Source organism: Eptatretus burgeri, chromosome 5 (genome assembly GCF_056783735.1).
Source record: "Eptatretus burgeri isolate ZD-2024b chromosome 5, Ebu_testis_v1, whole genome shotgun sequence".
Lineage (NCBI taxonomy): Eukaryota > Metazoa > Chordata > Myxini > Myxiniformes > Myxinidae > Eptatretus > Eptatretus burgeri.
The window spans coordinates 86,198,467-86,217,617 of NC_140965.1; the positions used below are offsets into that span (position 1 = coordinate 86,198,467).

The following is a 19,151-nucleotide window of genomic DNA, read 5'->3' on the forward strand; positions in this document are numbered from 1 at the left end:
TGGCAGAAATATTCCCTGGTGTTTTTGAAAGTTCATTTATAAATAGATGTGTATCATAGTTGGCGCTGTTGTGAAGAAAGACTGGAATAAAAGAAGGTAATTTATAATTAAGATTACAACAGGAATGAGCGGGACCTCTATATTTACCAGTAAGATGACAATGGCCTCTAACTTTAGACTCCTTAATTTCCCCCTCACAAATATGACAGATATTGTTCATTCTAAATTCTAATTTTTCTTCTTTGGTTAATTTCATCGGTTCATTTGTTTCTTTCATTAATTTAGTGAGTCTTATACAATCCTTTTCTAATCGTTTTACAAACTCTTGTGAAGCATTTTTTCCACGATAATGTTCAAGTTTGTTATACTTTTCTCCAACAGATGATTTGATATAATAACAGAAACCACAAGGAATATGTTTTTGGTATTTATTTGTATATGGTTCTTTTGGATTAGGAGAAGCAGTATTTATCTTTTTAAGGATACACTCAAAATCAGCGTATATCACAAATGGGTGCATGATAGATTTATTATAATCTTCAAAAGAAATCTTTTCACCAGGTTTAGGCATTGTAATTACAGCTGATTTATGATTACTACAATATTTTGAATGTTGTTCTAATCGTTCTTTTGTATGAAATGAATTAAGACATCGCTTACAAGGATATATTTTGTTTGCTGTTCTGAATACCTGAGAAGAGATTAATCTTGATAAATTATTGATGTATGTGTAATGTGAATTCTTTCCAACACTAAAATATAAAAGATCAATGTGTGTTTCTTCATTTTTATAGTTGTTTGAAATTTTTAATATTTGAACTTTGTTTGTATCCGTTAATCCATATACATTAATAGAAAGATTATTCTTTTTCTCAAATTTAGGAATATCTGTTAGTGGCATTGGGAATTTAAAATCTTTAATGTCCAAGGTATTCTCATATTTCATATATTGTTTTACTCTTTCTGAATTACATTTTGGTGGATGTAAGTGAGCAAGAACAGACCAGAGAAAACATTTATTATCATTGTTCTTAATATTAACAACTGCCTTCTTTAGTTTTATTTCTTTTGGTAATTCAATATAAGAAGAAGCTTTAAGAGGGTTTGATTTTAGAATGTGTATATCTAAAAAGATGATTTTTTTAATATTGAATCCACTTCCTACCACTGTATTATCAACATCCTCCTCTTGTCTTGATAGTTCTTCATAAACCCCACTATTCAAAAAATCTTGAAATGATGTTATAAAATGAAGATCTGTTCTCATATAAGGAGTTTGTTCTTCATCTTGTCTTTTCATATTCATTTTCACTCCCATATAAAACTTTAAAGTTTTCATTTCTTTTAATGTCTTTTTAATAAAATTTTCAACATCAGGTTTCACTATTTCAATTGATTCAGCTATTGATGATGGACCGGTTCTCCAAATTGAAAAATCCTTATTTTTATATGCCCTTTAAATGCCCCATCAGTGTTTTCAATATAATAGTCTCCCTTTACTTTAAACTCATTTTTCTTGTGTTTTTGTGATTGAAGATGTTTATTATAACTACTCTTCAAAACATCCTTTGAACAGATATCACAATGTTTTCTTTCCAACTCAAGAGGAGATATTTTTTTGAAACAGATTAAATGTGTGTTTGTTGGTTCGGAGGTGTTTTCTATAATGTTTATATTCGTGATTACAAACATCGCAGTACGTTGTATTCACCATATTTATAGAATAAAACTTTGCTTAAACTAAAATTTTCTTGATGAAAATTTCGTTTGTTTTACAGGTGAATCTGTGCTTAAAACCATTTTATCCTCCAACTTTTTCACTTAATAAATACAATGTTTCAAGACACAAAAGACAAGTTTCAATCAATCTCTTCATCTGTTAAAGATACTGAGAAATATGTCAAGGATGTAAAATTGAACAAAGATAAATATAACAACTATTGGATAAAAACTATTATGGTAAATAATATGAGTTCTTCAATTTCCTTCAGTGGAAGGGCTTTAGTATACCTGGTAGAACATCAATTAAAGTATCTCTAACAAAAGTTTCTCCTCTCCTTCTAGTAATATATTCAAAACTAGAAAAAGCAATGAAACAAGAAAAAGTATCAAAGAACAAAAACCTTATGGATGAAGCTTTAGAAAGAAAAGATAAGACCATCTGTAATATGCAAGGAGAAATTTGTATTTTTTTCAACAACCCTAAAGATGTAAATCCTGATGAAATAAAGGATGTTAATATATCAGGTGAAATGACATTTCGTTCAATAGTAGTTAACGATAATTTTAAAATTACCTTTAATATAAAAAATGTTGTCGTTGAATCTGATAATGAAAAAAAGTATATCGATATCGATGGTAATATACAACTGAAAGTATAGATGAATTTCAGTTTAAGTAAAGTTTTACTTTATAAATATGCTAGACTTTCCTGATTCTCCATATGACAAATTTGAGAATTGTCCTGCGTGTGAAAGACGGGGATTAAACACAGAGTCAAAAGCCTATAAACAATGTATATTCTGTGATTATCTTCTAATTAATGATAATAAAAAATATAAAAAGGAAAATAATTCTTTTAGATTTACACCAAAAATGAATTACTTTACAAGATTGATTAGAGAAATGAATGTAAAGTATGAGGATGATAACACACCTTTCCTTACAAGGGAAGAAACTGAACGTATAAGAGAAATGTTCAAAGGATTGTTGTTGTATATTATTCATGGATGTAATTTTCAGGGAAATATCAACACAAGATATTGTATAAATAAAATAATGGATTATCTTGAAATTAAACCTGAACTTAGGATAAAATATAGAGTTTCTAAAAAAGCCAATAATAAATTAAATAACCTGTTTTTCAAATATATAAATGAATGATTTTTTACCTATTTGGGAAAATAAGATAAAATTTAACAACCATAAAAATCTCCCAAATTCATTAAGATGTCTCATAGTTGGTTCAAGTGGATGTGGAAAAACCTGCTTACTTTTAAAAATGCTCCTCACTCCCAACTTTTTAGATTATGACAATTTAATAATTTTCACAAAGTCGAGTTTTCAACCAGAGTATCAACTACTCTCACAAGGTTTTAATGCTGGTCTTCAAAAAGAAGATATAATCGGTTTATTTAAACGTCAAAAAAACCTAAATGATTATAACATTGAAGATATAATTCAACTATTTTGTGATACACAGAGATGTAAAAAGAAATCAAATCCTATAACTTGTATTCTTAGTGATAATACGGATGATATACCGTCTCCCCAAGATTTGGATAAATCAAAAAAGAACCTCGTTATCTTTGATGATTGTGTTAATGAGAGAAACCAAACGGTAATGGACAGCTACTACACAAGAGGAGACATTCTTCTTGTAATTGTATTTATCTTAGTCAATCGTACTTTCAACTTCCTCGTCAGTTCCATCAGAAACAATGCTAATACTTTTATTTTATTCAAGTTAAATTCAATAGATATCAATAATTTTTGGAGAGATAATTGTTCTACATTATGTAGTAAAAAAGAAATTTGAGGATCATATGAAGCACACGACTGAAAAATATAAATATATTGTTGTGAAACAAGATGAGATATTAAGGGATATATTTTTTGTTTTATAAACAATTACATATATAAATGACAACTATTATTATAAATCTTGTGGGTAAATCTGCTTCTGGAAAAAACTTTCATAAATCAAGGTTCTTGTGTAGTACAAATGAGAATATTGTAAATTTACTTAAAAACACCCCGTGATACGCATTGTATCAACAACAACTAGAGCAATAAGACCTGGAGAAGTAAAAGGTGAAGATTATCACTATATTTCAGTGGAGGAACATATGCGATTGAGGAATGAAGGTCAAATGTTTGAGGAGGTTTCTCTTGGTACAACAAAATATTCACATTGTAAGAGTGAGTTAAGGAAACTAAAATCTGGTGGTGTTGGGATATTAGAAACTAATCCAGAAGGAACGAGACAAATTATTAAACATCTGAGTGGAGTGAAGATTTTATCATTCGGTTTTGATGTTGATGAAGAAACTCAACGCAAACGTATGAAAAGCAGAGATGCAAGTATTAGTGAAGAAGAAATTACAACTCGCATTAATGTTAATAAAGAATTTGATGAAATATTTAAAGAAAAGGATTTATTTGAACACATCTACTTGAATGATGAAGAAAAGGAAAATTTCCCTGTTGATCTTTACAATTCATTAAATGATATTTTACAATAAATAAATGGATGTAAAAGAAAGAGCAAGAAGATTTAAGGAACATCAAGAGTTGGTTTCAAAAGTTGTAAAACAACAGGAAGACATAAAGAAGAAACGCAGACAGAAACTAACGGGCGAAGAAGCATTTGAAAAGAAAACAAGAGAAATTTTTAAACCACTTTTAAAAACTTCCCAAGAAAAAATGAAAGATGTTTCCACAGTTCCCACAGTAGAATATACTCCCAGAAAGCTCCAAATGTTGAAAGATTTCAGTCAAATGACGGAGGAAGAATTAGAGCATATTGGAGAATTAGAACATGATGAAGGTTTATTTCAACAACTGGAAGAGATTAATCAACCCCTGATTATATTGTGAATGCTGTTCAAAACAATGAATATTCAGCGGATTCAAAAACCAAAAGCAGGACTCATTCCAACAGAACAACCAGCAATATTTCATCTTGTTCAAGAAAAGGTATTGATATTTAATGATGAATTAAGGTTCTTAAGTTCTGCTCAACCCCTGTTAAACTAACTCCGAGATTAATGTTTCTTCTCACAAAAGATGGAAGACAAGGTTCAACTGTGAAGGATGAATCAAAGTATATTGATAAACCATTGGATATGGAAAATAATGATGATAGAGTATATATTGATTTGCTGAACACTCTAAATTATAAGGTTATTCTTTCTGGTAAAAGTAGGAAGAATGAGAAGGAGAAACACATTATTCAGGCTTTAAGTATCCTTGGTTCAGGTGTTAGTTTTCTTCCAAATGACCCATCGCAATTAGTTAATAGACTGTTATTGTTGTTAGGCAGTCAGAAGGCTGGAAATAACAATTGTTTTAATGAAGCATCAGCCATTTTAGACCAGTTGATGAACATGAAAATAATTAATAAATATCAATATAAAGACATTTTATCTCATATTAAATAAGATGAGAAGCACAATCCTTAGTTTCAATTTCACAACAAGCGACCACACATCTTCATTCCCATACCCACTACAACTTGACACAACAAAAGAATATGAGGCATCTTTATTGTCCATGGAAACTTATAATACCTTATTTAATATAACTGATAAAAATGACAAGTTTAGTTATAATCCCGGAAGTGGATACAAAACGATAACAGTCTCACCGGAGCATATGAGATTTCTCAAATATCTTCCGAAATTGCTCGTCTTATGAAAGAACAGGGTGATGAACCAAAAAATATTGTTATAAACATTCAAAAACATACTTCAAAATCAACGATTAAAGTTAAAAATAACTACAAGGTTGATTTCACAATTGATAATTCATTTAGAGAGTTATTGGGTTTCTCCTCAAAAAAGATTGAAACTAATGGGACGTTTTACAGTGATAATGTCATTCAAATATCCTCAGGAATAAATTCGGTGTTAATTCACTGTGATTTGATTGATGGTGCTTATAATGATGGAAAAAAAACAAATACAATATTTTCATTCAGTGCATACTCAACCCCAATTGGTTATAAATTTAATATGGAACCTAAAAATTTGGTTTATCTACCTGTGTCAGGAAAAACCATACACAGAGTAAATTTTAGGATAACCGACCAAGATAATCGTGTGATTTCTTTTAATGGAGAAGTTATATCCATCAGAATTCACCTACGTGAAGTTTTCCAATAAATAAATACGATGGTTATTGTGAGGAAACACGAGTTGGGAAAATATAAAATAATTACAGGGGATGGGATGTTCCTTTCCCCATACTACAAGGGTGAAGGTATGTATCTTGGTAGAGGATACTATAAACCTAAGAGACAAAGGGGTGTTGGACATCAATTTAGAGGAGATGGGATAATTGATACTCTCATGGGTATTGGTTCAACTATTCTTAAACATAAAGATCTAATTGGTTCAACTGCTTCTGCTGTGGGAAATGTAGCAGGTGCTGTAAAGAGTATAAAAGATGCTCAGAAGGAATCTCATAAATTACAAGCAATAAAAGAAATTAAGAAAGGCAAAACTCAGTTGACCCCACAAGAACGACAGAAAATAATTCAAATACTTGGATCAGGGTTTCAAAAGTTTTAACATCTTTTTTCCTAAATAAATACAAGTATGGAAGCAATTGATAGTATCTATGATTTGGATGATACTATTATTATCTCAAACTCCACTAAAAAGAAGATTACTTCAAGGTAAATGCAATAACTGGAACAGACTGGAATACGAATGGTACAAAAAGTTTTGAAATAAATAATCAACAAACCTATTTGAATCTCTCCGAAAGTTTCTTGTTGTGTAAATTTAAATTCACTAAAGCTGGGAATAACACAAACGCTACACTTGTAAATGATTTCTTCTGGAAAATGTTTGATAGTGTGCGTTTGTATATTGGAACACAAGAAGTTGAAGCGGTTGATTATGTCTCTGCTGTATCTGAAATGATAAAATTTACACTCTATACATTCAGTGATAGAATGGGAAAGGGGTCTGTTGAAGGTTTTATTCCTGATATGTCAACGGGAACAAACACAGACCCTGGATATATTCAAAGGAAAGGAGCGTATAATGATGATACAAAAGCAGAAAATAGTTTTACTGTGGCGGTTCCTCTTAAAGGTATATTTGGATTTTGTGATCATGATAAAGTTCTGTATGGTCTTAAAATTAGATTTCAACTACAAAGGAATGATAATGAAAATAGATTGCTTTTTGGTGTTGGTAATGCTTTTGGTGATCAGAATAAATTTGTAATTGAGGAGATGAGTTGGTATATCAGTGAATATACTCCTAATCTTAAAACAGAAGAGATGTTGAATCGAAGACTTAACTCAAAGAAACCACTCAGTGTATCATACCTCAAAAGAAGATGTCAACACGTTAAACTCAATCAAACTACTTACACGTGGAATTTGGGTGTTCTGGAAGGAAAGCCACGATATCTGTGGATCATTTTTAAAAAAGCCAGATGGTGATACTGCGACTGATAAGAATAATGCATTGAGTGATAATGCTAAGGTGAAACAAACGTTTCTCTAGATGGAACATTTTATCCACGAGATAGATTGGAAATTAATTGGGAAAAAATGATTTTGCTGAAGCATACAAGTCTTACCAAAAGGTGTGTGAAAGTAATGGAAATAAAGAACCTATTTTGGATATGACAGCATTTAAAAGTTTGTATACAATCTATGCGTTTGACCTGAGCGCGCAAAAGGAAACTATAAAGTCTAATCGAGTGGATACTTCCCTATACATTGAAAGAGGAGAGAGTGAAGAAGTTGATACATATTGTTTGCTTTTGGAAGAAACAGAATTGCAGATTAATACAGATAATGGTGTGATGATTAGTCTCACATAATTTTTTGTTAAATAAATGAGTGGCAAAGTACCAACTGGGGTATATGTTAATCAAATCAATCTTCATAAACTATCATCTTGTGTTCAAAATCAAAAGCCTTGTACGATTAAAGTTAATACAATTCAGAGAAAAGGAGCAGTAAGAATTGATGTTTTGCTCACAAGAGAACAGGTTAAAATCTTGAATGACACTGGCTCACTTAAAATTAAAATGACAAAACCAATGTTGAAAAAATATTCAATAAGAGAGACGAGTGGAGGATTTCTCCCATTTCTAATTCCTTTATTTGCTGGTTTAAGTGCGGTTGGAGCATTGACGGGTGGTATTTCAACAGCGGTGAAAACTGCCAACGAAAGGAAGGCTCAAAAAGAATTGGAAAGACATAACAAAGAGTTGGAGAAACAAATTAGTGGAAGTGGCGTAATTGTAGATTTTGCTGAAAAACTTGAAGGTCTGCCTGATAAAGCGAGATTGTTAGTTGGAGATATGCTTTCTTCTATTGCACAAGCAGGTGTAAAATTAATGAAAAGAGGTAATGGATTATATCTTTCTAATAAATAAATGAGCATTGATGAGTGGTTGAAAGAATTTGGAAAGAATACAACATCAAATTTACAACTTGCCAAATATTGTAAGAAATTAAAAATTCAAAATGTGGTTATTTGTATGAGAGATGAATTAACAAATGTGCCGAAACATACAAAGAATATTATTATGAACTTAGAAGATAATAATGGGAACGGTTCTCATTGGGTTTGTATTTTTAATAATCAAGACAAATATTATTTTGATAGTTTTGGTCTTCCACCACCTGTTGAAGTCATAAAATTCTTACAGAATGGTGTTTATCAAACATTTCAAGTCCAAGAATTAAATTCCAAGTGTTGTGGTCAATTATGTCTATATGTGTTATTTCAACTCAACAAAAATAAAAAATTTTATGATATTATTTTTAATCTAATATAAATGACTTATGTTGGTAAAGATGGTTCTATCTTTGGTGTATCTCAAGAACTGGATATTGATTTATCAAATTATTATACAAAGGCACAGGCTGAACGACATAAATATAATATAAACAAAAATATTAACATGAAAAATGCTTATAAATTAAAAAATTATCCAAGCCCAACTGACGCGAATGACTTGGTGAGATTAAGCCGTTTATCACAATATATATACTTAAATAAAACGGCTGTGTATTCTAAAGATACAGAAGTGTTGATATTATCTCCAGGTCATACAGAATTCACAGTTCGAATTAAAATAAATTTTTATAAAGAAGGGCGTATCGTTTGTATGAGAATAGAAAAATGAGGGTATGATATGAATGATTTAGGGTATAATTGGTCATTTAAAATTAACCTCGAAGACCTGGAACAATTAAATCAGTCTCGTAAGGAAGAATATTATCCACTTGGTATCGAGAATGAGTTTTGTGGGTCCACGATTAGTAAACAACAAATAAAAGAATTTAATAAGGGTAAATATAATAATGGTTTTGCCCTTGTTTATCTCATGAAAACAGAAAAAACAGGATTATATATAATAAGTAAGGAAATACAAAATGATTTAACTATGGGAAGATGGGGAGGTGTTTCGTGCCATAATATTATTCTAACATATATTTCTAATACATAAATGACAGCAAGAAGGCTTCAAGAAAATTATCATTTCTGTGTCCAAGCATACCTTCAAGAAAAGGGTATTCGGTATTTTAATAAATATGTTCTACAACATAAGAATGAGGTATTTTCAATAAAAGATTGGCATTATGCTGATGTTGATAAACCCGACAACTTTAGATTTAATTAGAATGTTAAATAATGAAAAAATTATAAAGTTAAGAAAAGGTAAGGCTCTTTTAGAAATTCAAAAGAAATTTTATTGGTTTCCTGTTGTAAAAAAATTATTTTCGATGCAGGAATAACAAGAAATCCTGATGAATATATGTATAATATTCCATGGGGTGTAAACGATTCAAGGATAGTAAGGGATGAGGAAGGAGTTGAAGAAGAGAGGGAAGAGGAGGAAAAGGAGAATGAGGAGAAGGAGAAGAAAGAGAAGGAGGAAAAGGAGAAGAAAGAGAAGCAGGAAAAAGAGAAGAGAGAGAAGCAGGAGAGGGAGAAGAAAGAGAAGGAGGAAAAAGAGAAGAGAGAGAGGGAGGAGAGGGAGGAAAGAGCGAGACAAAATAAATATCAAAATATGGAAACCAGTGAGATTCAAAAAAGATTGGCGGTATTACAGAAAATAACTCAACCCACCGAGGAGGAAAACAAAGAATTGACAAGTCTATTTGCAATATTTTCTTCAAGACTATTGGCATCGTCAAGCTATTCATTTTAATTCAAGTTTTTCCTTAAATAAATGGAGGAGAGAGTGAAGGCATTTCTAAGGATTCTTTATGTTTTAAAAATCAAGATTCAAATGTGCATGTTGGAAACTAAAAAGGTTTTTGCACTCTGCAGGACTTTTTCACATAAATAAATGAGTTATTGTCTCAAATGTAAAAAGAAAACTAATACTAAAAATATTTCATATATTAAAAGTAAAAATAACAGGGTTATCCAAAAAGGTATATGTTCGGTGTGTGGTTCAAAAAAAATCAATTTATCTCCAAACACAAACTCGGAGGAGATATACAAAAGTTTTTATCAGGAAGTAAATTTACAACTACTGGAATACCAGGGGAATTACATCTTCCAGGGTATTCTTTCTGTGGTCCAGGCACAAACTTGGATAAAAGATTAGATGAGGCAGACAATCCTAAATCCTGGAGTAAACCAATCAATAGAGTTGATGAAGTGTGCATGAGACACGATATTGATTATGGGAATACCACAACGTTGGAAGAAAAGCATGAAGCCGATAGAGAAATGTTGTATAATTTGTCTCTGATACAAAATCCAACCTTGAGAGAAAAAGTTGATAGGTTCATCGTGAAGAAGATGATTAGTGCTAAATTGAAACTTGGACTTGGAAATTCAAAAAACTCATAGGCTCTAATGATGCCATTAAGACTGAAGAGCAATTAGCTGATGAATTACATAAACCAATATTCACAAAGTTTCAGAGAAGGAAAGTTTATTCCAAGGAAGTTGATTATATCTGGTCTGCTGATTTGATTGAACTCAATAATGATAAGGGGTACAAGTATGCTTTAACCGTTATTGATTTGAGGAGTAGATATGCGTGGGTTGTCCCTTTAAAAAACAAAACAGGTAATACTCTTATGTTAGCTTTTCAACAGATATTTAATAAAAGTAAGAGAAAACCTAAAAAATTGTGGACTGATGAGGGTAGAGAGTTTTATAACAAGACATTTATGAATTTTCTAAAAAATAACAGTATTACATTATACAGTACCTTTAATGAAGGGAAGGCAGTTGTTGTTGAACGTTTTAATCGTACCTTAAAAGAGAGACTATATAAAAAATTCACACAACTCGGTTCACAACAATGGTTATCTTTTATTCAGGATATTGTGGATAAGTATAATGACACGATTCACACGTCAACGAATATGAAGCCATCAGAAACATTTACAAAATTAAAATATGAAAAAGAGATTAATGTCAGAAAACCTAAGTTCAAAGTTGGTGATATCGTAAGAATATATAGGTGGAAATCTCATTTTGAAAAGGGTTTTACTGAACGATGGACGAAAGAACTTTTTAAAATTGTTGATGTAATAGATACAGTTCCTTGGACTTATAAAATATATGATTTGGAAGGGGAAGAGATTTTAGGTTCATTTTATTCACAGGAATTACAAAAGACAAAGATAAATTGAAATTTTTTGACTCCGCCCCTTTTTGACTCCACCCACACACACACACACACACACACGCACACACGCACACACACACACACACACACACACAGACACACATAGACACACGTGTCTCACCATTGGTTTAATTCATTCGAGATCAGAGACCAGTCATTATAAATCATTGATCTCTTCAATAAGAGCAGAGAGAGGTAGGTAGGAAGACAGACAGAGAGAGACACACACACACACACACACGTGTCTCACCATTGGTTTAATTCCTTCGAGATGATAGGACGTGATAAGACTTCGTGCCACTCATTGAAAATGTCTTTCAATTCTCTTCTAAAATCATTGATCTCTTCAATAAGAGTATTAATTTCATGAACCACGTCGTGATACGTAAACTCAATTTCTTCCAATGCCCTGTCAGGGAAAAAATATATATATATATATCAGAATTATCATGATTTAATTAATAATCATTTGCTTCATCGTTCAAAGAGAAAACCAAACAAACTTACCAACTCTGTAGTAAGCTTTTGCCTTCATCGGAAGAGAGATCATCCATGTCTCAGTTGTAAAAATGAAAATCCTGTCTGGCAGAAACTTTGTCTGGTGAATCACTTATAAGGCTACAATGAGGAAATTCCCTAAACATTGGGTGCGGCCACAGGAAATGACAGCTTGGAAAATAACTAGGCGGTTGTATGAATCATTTACAAAACATACTTAAAATGGTTTTGATTCAAATGTTTTCAGTTCGTGTTCTGAGATAAAATATAAACACGAGACCTTGTCTCACAGAATAGTTCCTATTTTTTCACAGCATGACTGTCTAAAACCACACAGCACGACCGTGTCAAAAAACACTTCCTCATTTTCACGGCATGAACTGAAAACATTTGAAACAAAACTTTTTTTATGGCGTGGTTTATACACAAAAATGATTTGCAACTCGGGCGGTGGTCAGATGAGATCATTAAGAGAAGTTTATCATTTCGTAATGGCACAAAAGGGGTATCTTAAAAAATATAAAGATTCAAATGTTTTGTTTGTCAATATTTTAGATGGGGATTATTGTGCAAAGAAAATTAAACTATTGAAGGAATTTGAGAATGAACAAATCTTTATAGGTTCAATGAGTGAGCTGTTCAACCCCCAGGTGTTCAATTCAATGAGGTTCAACCTCCAAGTTAAAAGGGGAGACAAATAAATATACCTTGGGATAAAAAGGGGATTTATTTTTAGGGAAAAAAAATATAAATCGCTGAAAATCCCCCATTCATTTACATGGGGAAAAGTGAGCCAGAATCAGTATTCTTACCCTACTCCCAGGTACAGAAAACTGTTTTATGGATATTCCCAAGTACAGAAAACTGTTTCATCGATATCCCCAGGTACAGAAAACTGTTTCATCGATATCCCCAGGTACAGAAAACTGTTTCATGGATATTCCCAGGTACAGAAAACTGTTTAATGGATATCCCTAGGTGCATAAATTTGTGTTCATGGATATCCCTGCATATACATCTGTTGAGCATTCCTGTACATACATCTGTTTCATGAATATTCTTGCACAAAAATATGTTTCATGAATATCCCTGTACAACAAGTACATCTGTTTCATGCATATCCATGTAGAAATATGCATCATGGATATCCCTGTCCAGTAATCTGTTTCATGGATATCCATGTAGAAATATGCATCATGGATATCACTGTCCAGTAATCTGTTTCATGAATATCCATGTGGAAATATGCATCATGGATATCCCTATCCAGTAATCTGTTTCATGAATATCCATGTGGAAATATGCATCATGGATATCCCTATCCAGTAATCTGTTTCATGGATATCCATGTGGAAATATGCATCATGGATATCCCTGTCCAGTAATCTGTTTCATGGATATCCATGTGGAAATATGCATCATGGATATCACTGTCCAGTAATCTGTTTCATGGATATCCATGTAGAAATATGCATCATGGATATCACATTCCAGTAATCTGTTTCATGCATATCCATGTAGAAATATGCATCATGGATATCCCTATCCAGTAATCTGTTTCATGGATATCCATGTGGAAATATGCATCATGGATATCCCTATCCAGTAATCTGTTTCATGGATATCCATGTGGAAATATGCATCATGGATATCCCTGTCCAGTAATCTGTTTCATGGATATCCATGTAGAAATATGCATCATGGATATCACTGTCCAGTAATCTGTTTCATGGATATCCATGTAGAAATATGCATCATGGATATCACATTCCAGTAATCTGTTTCATGCATATCCATGTAGAAATATGCATCATGGATATCCCTATCCAGTAATCTGTTTCATGGATATCCATGTGGAAATATGCATCATGGATATCCCTATCCAGTAATCTGTTTCATGGATATCCATGTGGAAATATGCATCATGGATATCCCTGTCCAGTAATCTGTTTCATGGATATCTATGTGCATTCATCTAATTTTTGCATGTCCCTGTACATACATCTGTTTTATGAATATCCATGTCCCTGGGAAATACTGTACATCCATGTACATAAATCTGTTTAATGGATATCATTGTACCATACCTCTCAGCTGACCCCACAAAAAGTTGGGATTAATTGATGCCACTAAAATGAGTTTGGAAGGATGGTGCAGAGGTTCTGAAAACACTCTTACCTTTGAGCTGTATAGTCTGAGTTTGATCTCAACCTCACTATAAACTGCCGAATTGATGCTTCCCAAGCAGCAGGGCGTTGCTATCCCATCTGCTAGTATTAGATGGTGATTACAGATCCCATGGCGTCTTTCACGAAGTGTAGGCGAGTTATTGTCGGAACCCTGAAAAAAATTACAAGTGCCTGCCTAAATCGTCTTCAGTCGAACATGGGGCTTGGCCAGCTAGTTCCAAAAAGACTTTCGCCAAAAACTTTTCTTTGGTCGACCCCACAAGAATGTGAGAATAATTATCACCATTAAGGAACTAGTCGTGGTAGTATTCGCAGTCGGATCCACTGGATATTTGAAAGCAGTGGCCTGCTCACAATGAGGAGCCATTTTGTGCTACGTATTATACAGAGATGCTTATAAGCATGACTGCTTCACTGAAAAGACCTAAGTACGTATATGCTGTTTCGCTAAACAAAGAGCAACACACGGATCGAAGGAAGAACTCTTTGATAATCTCTAATGAGACATGTGCCTCGGGCGCTAAGCGCAGTGTCACTTCTGATGTCACACTCCGTCACGCTATATTATCCTTTCGACTTGTGAAAACAAACGCTTTCACGCAAGAGCTGCAGGTCCAACCAAAATTTTGCTTCAGGATTCACGCCCAATAATTCATCTGATGCCATCGTCACATTTTGATCAGACCCTGTTCTGAGTGAACACTCCTCATTGGAACGACGCAAAAAGCTGCTGCCGAACTCAATGCCCTTCAATTTATATCACTCCATTCTCATAGCCACCCATTATTTTTCTCCTCATTCTGGTCACTTTTGGACTATTATTCTCATGATATTATAATTATTATTACTATTACCTATACGACGACGAGGCCTACTATCTCGATGTGTCTGACAAACCAAGAAAGGTTGAGAGCAGTTTTTGGTGCCTTTGGGATGGACTTATGGCAGCTCCAAGGTCGGTACACCGTATGGCAGCTCGAAGAAACCCTTCCCATTCACAGTGGATCAGCGAGCTGTTGGCTGGTAGCACCACAATGCCCGACTCGAGGATGAAATTGAGTTGTGACGCTGCTTAGCACTTGAATTGCGCCGTATTTGTGACATCACGTGTGCGGATGGTCGCTCGAAGCAGATGGCCATGCGGGCAAGCACCGCCGCAAAGGTTTTGACCATGGATTATAATATAATCGCGGCTTTTTCTCCGCACACAAGGTGGATTGAGGCAAATGACTTTCGTTGTGTATATGATCGCGTCCCTGGGCCCCAAAAGGATTTGTGAGCAATGTATTGAATCGTTCACAAATCCCACTCCTCATTTGCAAGTGACCGAGGCTCAGATAAGCATGTATATAGTTCCAAAAGAACTCGATATATTCTGGTTTTATTCTGGTATCAGATAAGCATATATAGAGGCAATGTGGCCAAATAAACATTTTTTTTCTTCAATAAATCTTACCCTATGCTCTTGAGAAATTCCCCTCTAATATAAAATTTGGCCTCTATGGCAACTAAGCTAAAACACACTGAAGTAATCAGTGTGGAAGAAAAGCAACGGGCTTTCACAAGCTTGGAATGTACCACACAATATCACATGGAAGCCGGTGACCAACGTTCCACCCAATAAACAATCAACAACTTACACTTAGGCTGTCCTGCAAGTGACCAGTGGCTATGGAGCAAACATGGTGAGTAAGTACTTGTCGTGTAAGGAGTGATTGATATATGTGTGTGTGTTTTCAGGTACTATTACATGGGGGCAATGAAACTAATTTATAAATGCTTGACAAACTACCATGAAAAGGTGAAGTTTTATTCTGGTATTAAAAAATCCTGGATCATTGATAATTCCAAACTTCGAATCGACAGTATCCTCAACAGTAATAACAAGGGTAAGGCTAAATATCTATCAACTTGTGATTTTTCTACATTATATGCAAACATTCCACATGACAAGTTTGTAACCACATTGGACAGAGTGGTACATAAAGCATTTACAGGAGGTAATAAAGTACACATGAAAGTTTATCAAAGAAGATTAAACTTGTCTGTAAAGGAAAATCAATATTCATGTAGTTATTAAAAAGATAAACTTTAATAAAATATTCGATTTCTCCTAAACAACAGTTTCTTTACATTTGGCAACAAGATACTCCAAAAGACAGTAGGATTATCTATGGGTTCAGATCCAGCCCCTTTCTTTGCACATTTGTTCCTGTACATGTACGAGTCTGATTGGGTCCAGAACATGTGCAGGAATGAACTAACAACTGCGTGAAGGTGTGGAACCATCTCGAGATGAATTGATGATTCACTAGCAATTAAAGATGGGATTGTATTTGATCAGCTTCGTGATGATATACAGTATATCCAAAATAACTCGAATTTAAAAAAAAATGGAAAATCAAACTCGCACTTCACTTTCTTTTTTGGAATTACAAATCGATATCAATAATAATAAATTTCACAACAAATTATTTGATAAACGAGATGCTTTTCCATTCCACATTGTACGAATGCCTTTCTTAGACAGACAGCAATATTCCTAAGAAGCTCTTCTCGAGTACGGCTGCAGGTGAAATAATTCGGACTATGAGAGGAACCACACACAGCACTGAACTTGTCAATAGATTAAAACAACTCGTTCGACATATGCTAACACAGGGAACTACAGTTAGCAGATTAAAACAAGTTTTCTTTCAGATCATAAAATGACACCAAATAGAATTCGTGAAATATAATACGAAAATAGTAAAAATATTATTAACGAGATATTTATAAAATACAATTAAAAAATATATAGAAACCATTTAAACAGATTTCAGTTATTGCTCGGAGACAAGAAAGCAGGTAAAAAAAAAAGCTGTTAAAAACTGTTTGAATATTTGAATCGTAGTTTGATCCAGAGGTGAGTGGGGTGGTCGTGTTTATTGGTGGACATGTTATATTTAAGTTAAGATGTGCACGATTTAATGAACAGTGCCGATAAAAAGTCTACAACCCCTCTCAAAATTTTCACCTTTTGTTGCCTTAGACACTGGAATTAAATTGTATTAAATCAGACTTTTTCCACCTTTATTTACACATTGTAACCCACAACTTCCAAGTGAAATACAAATTCGACAAATTACAGAAAATTAATTTAAAATACAAAACTACAATATTTTGGTTAGATCAAGGATGACTGGAATGTCCGGTGTGTGCTCGAGGGGAAAACGTCCGGTGTGTGCTAGCAGTACAGCTTGGCCGCATTCAAGATCACCAGATAACATAAGTAGCACATTTGCCGAGGGTGCGTTCCCTGGTCACAGGGCCATGGGACCCCCAGTTAAATGGTTGTTAGACGGATTGACACTGGGACTCATAGTCACATGATTTGCGTTCGTAGTTGCATTGCAACCCAGCATGAGGTGAAGTTATTCGCTCCCGGTAGTCTCGGGTCTGGGTGAGTTAAAGAGAAACCGGAAATTTCCCCCTAGTAGTAGGCTCGAGGCCCGAGGACACAAATATATATGTATATATATATATATATATATATATATATATATATATATATATATATATATATATATATTAACGGGATGTGCCTACACATTGTAAGCCAAAACGAACTGTGCTTCCCCATAGTCTCGGGTCGCTCACCTGCAATCATTTTACTCATTTATTTATTTTCATTCATTTATATTTCATTTGCAGACTCCCTCCAACGGGTCAATGATTTTTTCCTGGTGTATCGGCTTCGATGTTCAGTGCCTCGCTAAATTACCATACTTCCCCCTTGTCCCGGGTTGCTCACCTGCATTTATTTATATTCATTTATTTATATTTTCATTTAAGGACGCTTTCCAATGGTTCTGTGATTTTTTTCCCAGTGTATCGGCTTCTATGTTCATCGGCATACGGAATTACCGTGCATTTTTATTAACCGTGGAATTACCGTGCATGTACCGTGCATTTATTTTTGAAACCGTGCAATTACCGTGCATTTACCGTGCACCGTGAAATTTTCAACTCTCAGTGATAGATATTGGCAAATACAACCTGTCACTTTGCTGATGGGACTACTAATGCGAGGGAGGAGGGGGAGAGGGGATGAAGGGGAAGGGATACAGAGAGAGAGAGAGGGGGGGGGAATTAGAGGGAGAGAGAGGAAGAGGGAGAGGGAGATTGGTGAGAGAGGGAGAGGGGAGAGGAGGGAGAGCGAGAGGAAGAGGGAGAGGGGTGGGAGAGGGGGAGGGGTGGGAGAGGGAGAATGGTAAGAGAGGGAGATGGGAGGGAGAAGGGAGGGGGAGTTAGGGGAATGGAGAATGAAAGTGGAATGCGGGGAGGGGGGAGTGAGGATAGAAAAGAGTGAGGGGAGGGGAGAGTGAGGGGGAGTGACGAGGGGGTGAGGGAATGGGTAGGGGATAGGGGATGGGGAGAGGAGAGGTGGGGGGTTCCGACAGATGTGACGTTGAGTTTAACGTCCATCTGAGAGATGGCACATGCATTGATGAATCACCCTGCCTGTGAAACACCGGGATGACAGTTTATATCTGGGTCGACATTTGAACCCAGGCTGGACAGCTTAGAGTAAGCGTATGCACCTCTCGGCTATCCTGCCAGGATGTGGCGATTCATTCCTTGCAACAACTGAAAGCATTTTTTACTCATTGTAATCATCCAATATATTTTGCCTTCCTAACTCTGGAGATGTCCCCTTAGAAAACCAAGCCGCCATATCGCCATCAATGCTTGAAGAGCGCTCGCCTGAGCTAAGTGCCTTAAGCACTCAAGAAAGCACTCCAACGAAATGGTTGACAAACTTTCAAAAACTATACGTTTCATTTTTTATCCTCATCTATGTATGCCAAAGTGAAGGGTCATATAATGAAAGAAGATCGTACAAAAATGGGAATCGTGGTGTAAAATAAAATTGCACATTTTCAGGAAGTGAACCACCACCTGATGCACCGCCCGGCCAAACATATGCGAATGGGCCTTTTTATTTCTTCTTCTTCTTTTTAGCACAGCTGGGGTAGTTTAGTTTCACCCTCAAGGGACAGGTGATATGATTTTTTTTAAATTGCAATGTTCCGCCATGCACATGGGTTAGTTCATTTACTCATGGGT

The 19,151-nt window shown here is 34.4% G+C and overlaps 1 long non-coding RNA gene across 1 annotated transcript; it reads right to left on the reverse strand.

Moving 5' to 3' along the window:
- Positions 1 to 11,016: 11,016 nt before the first annotated feature.
- On the reverse strand, positions 11,017 to 12,664 carry LOC147026894 (uncharacterized). Its single transcript, XR_015058550.1, has 2 exons — positions 11,863 to 12,664; positions 11,017 to 11,764 (listed from the first exon to the last, which is right to left on the reverse strand). It is a non-coding gene; the product is annotated as an uncharacterized LOC147026894 (long non-coding RNA).
- Positions 12,665 to 19,151: the final 6,487 nt, after the last annotated feature.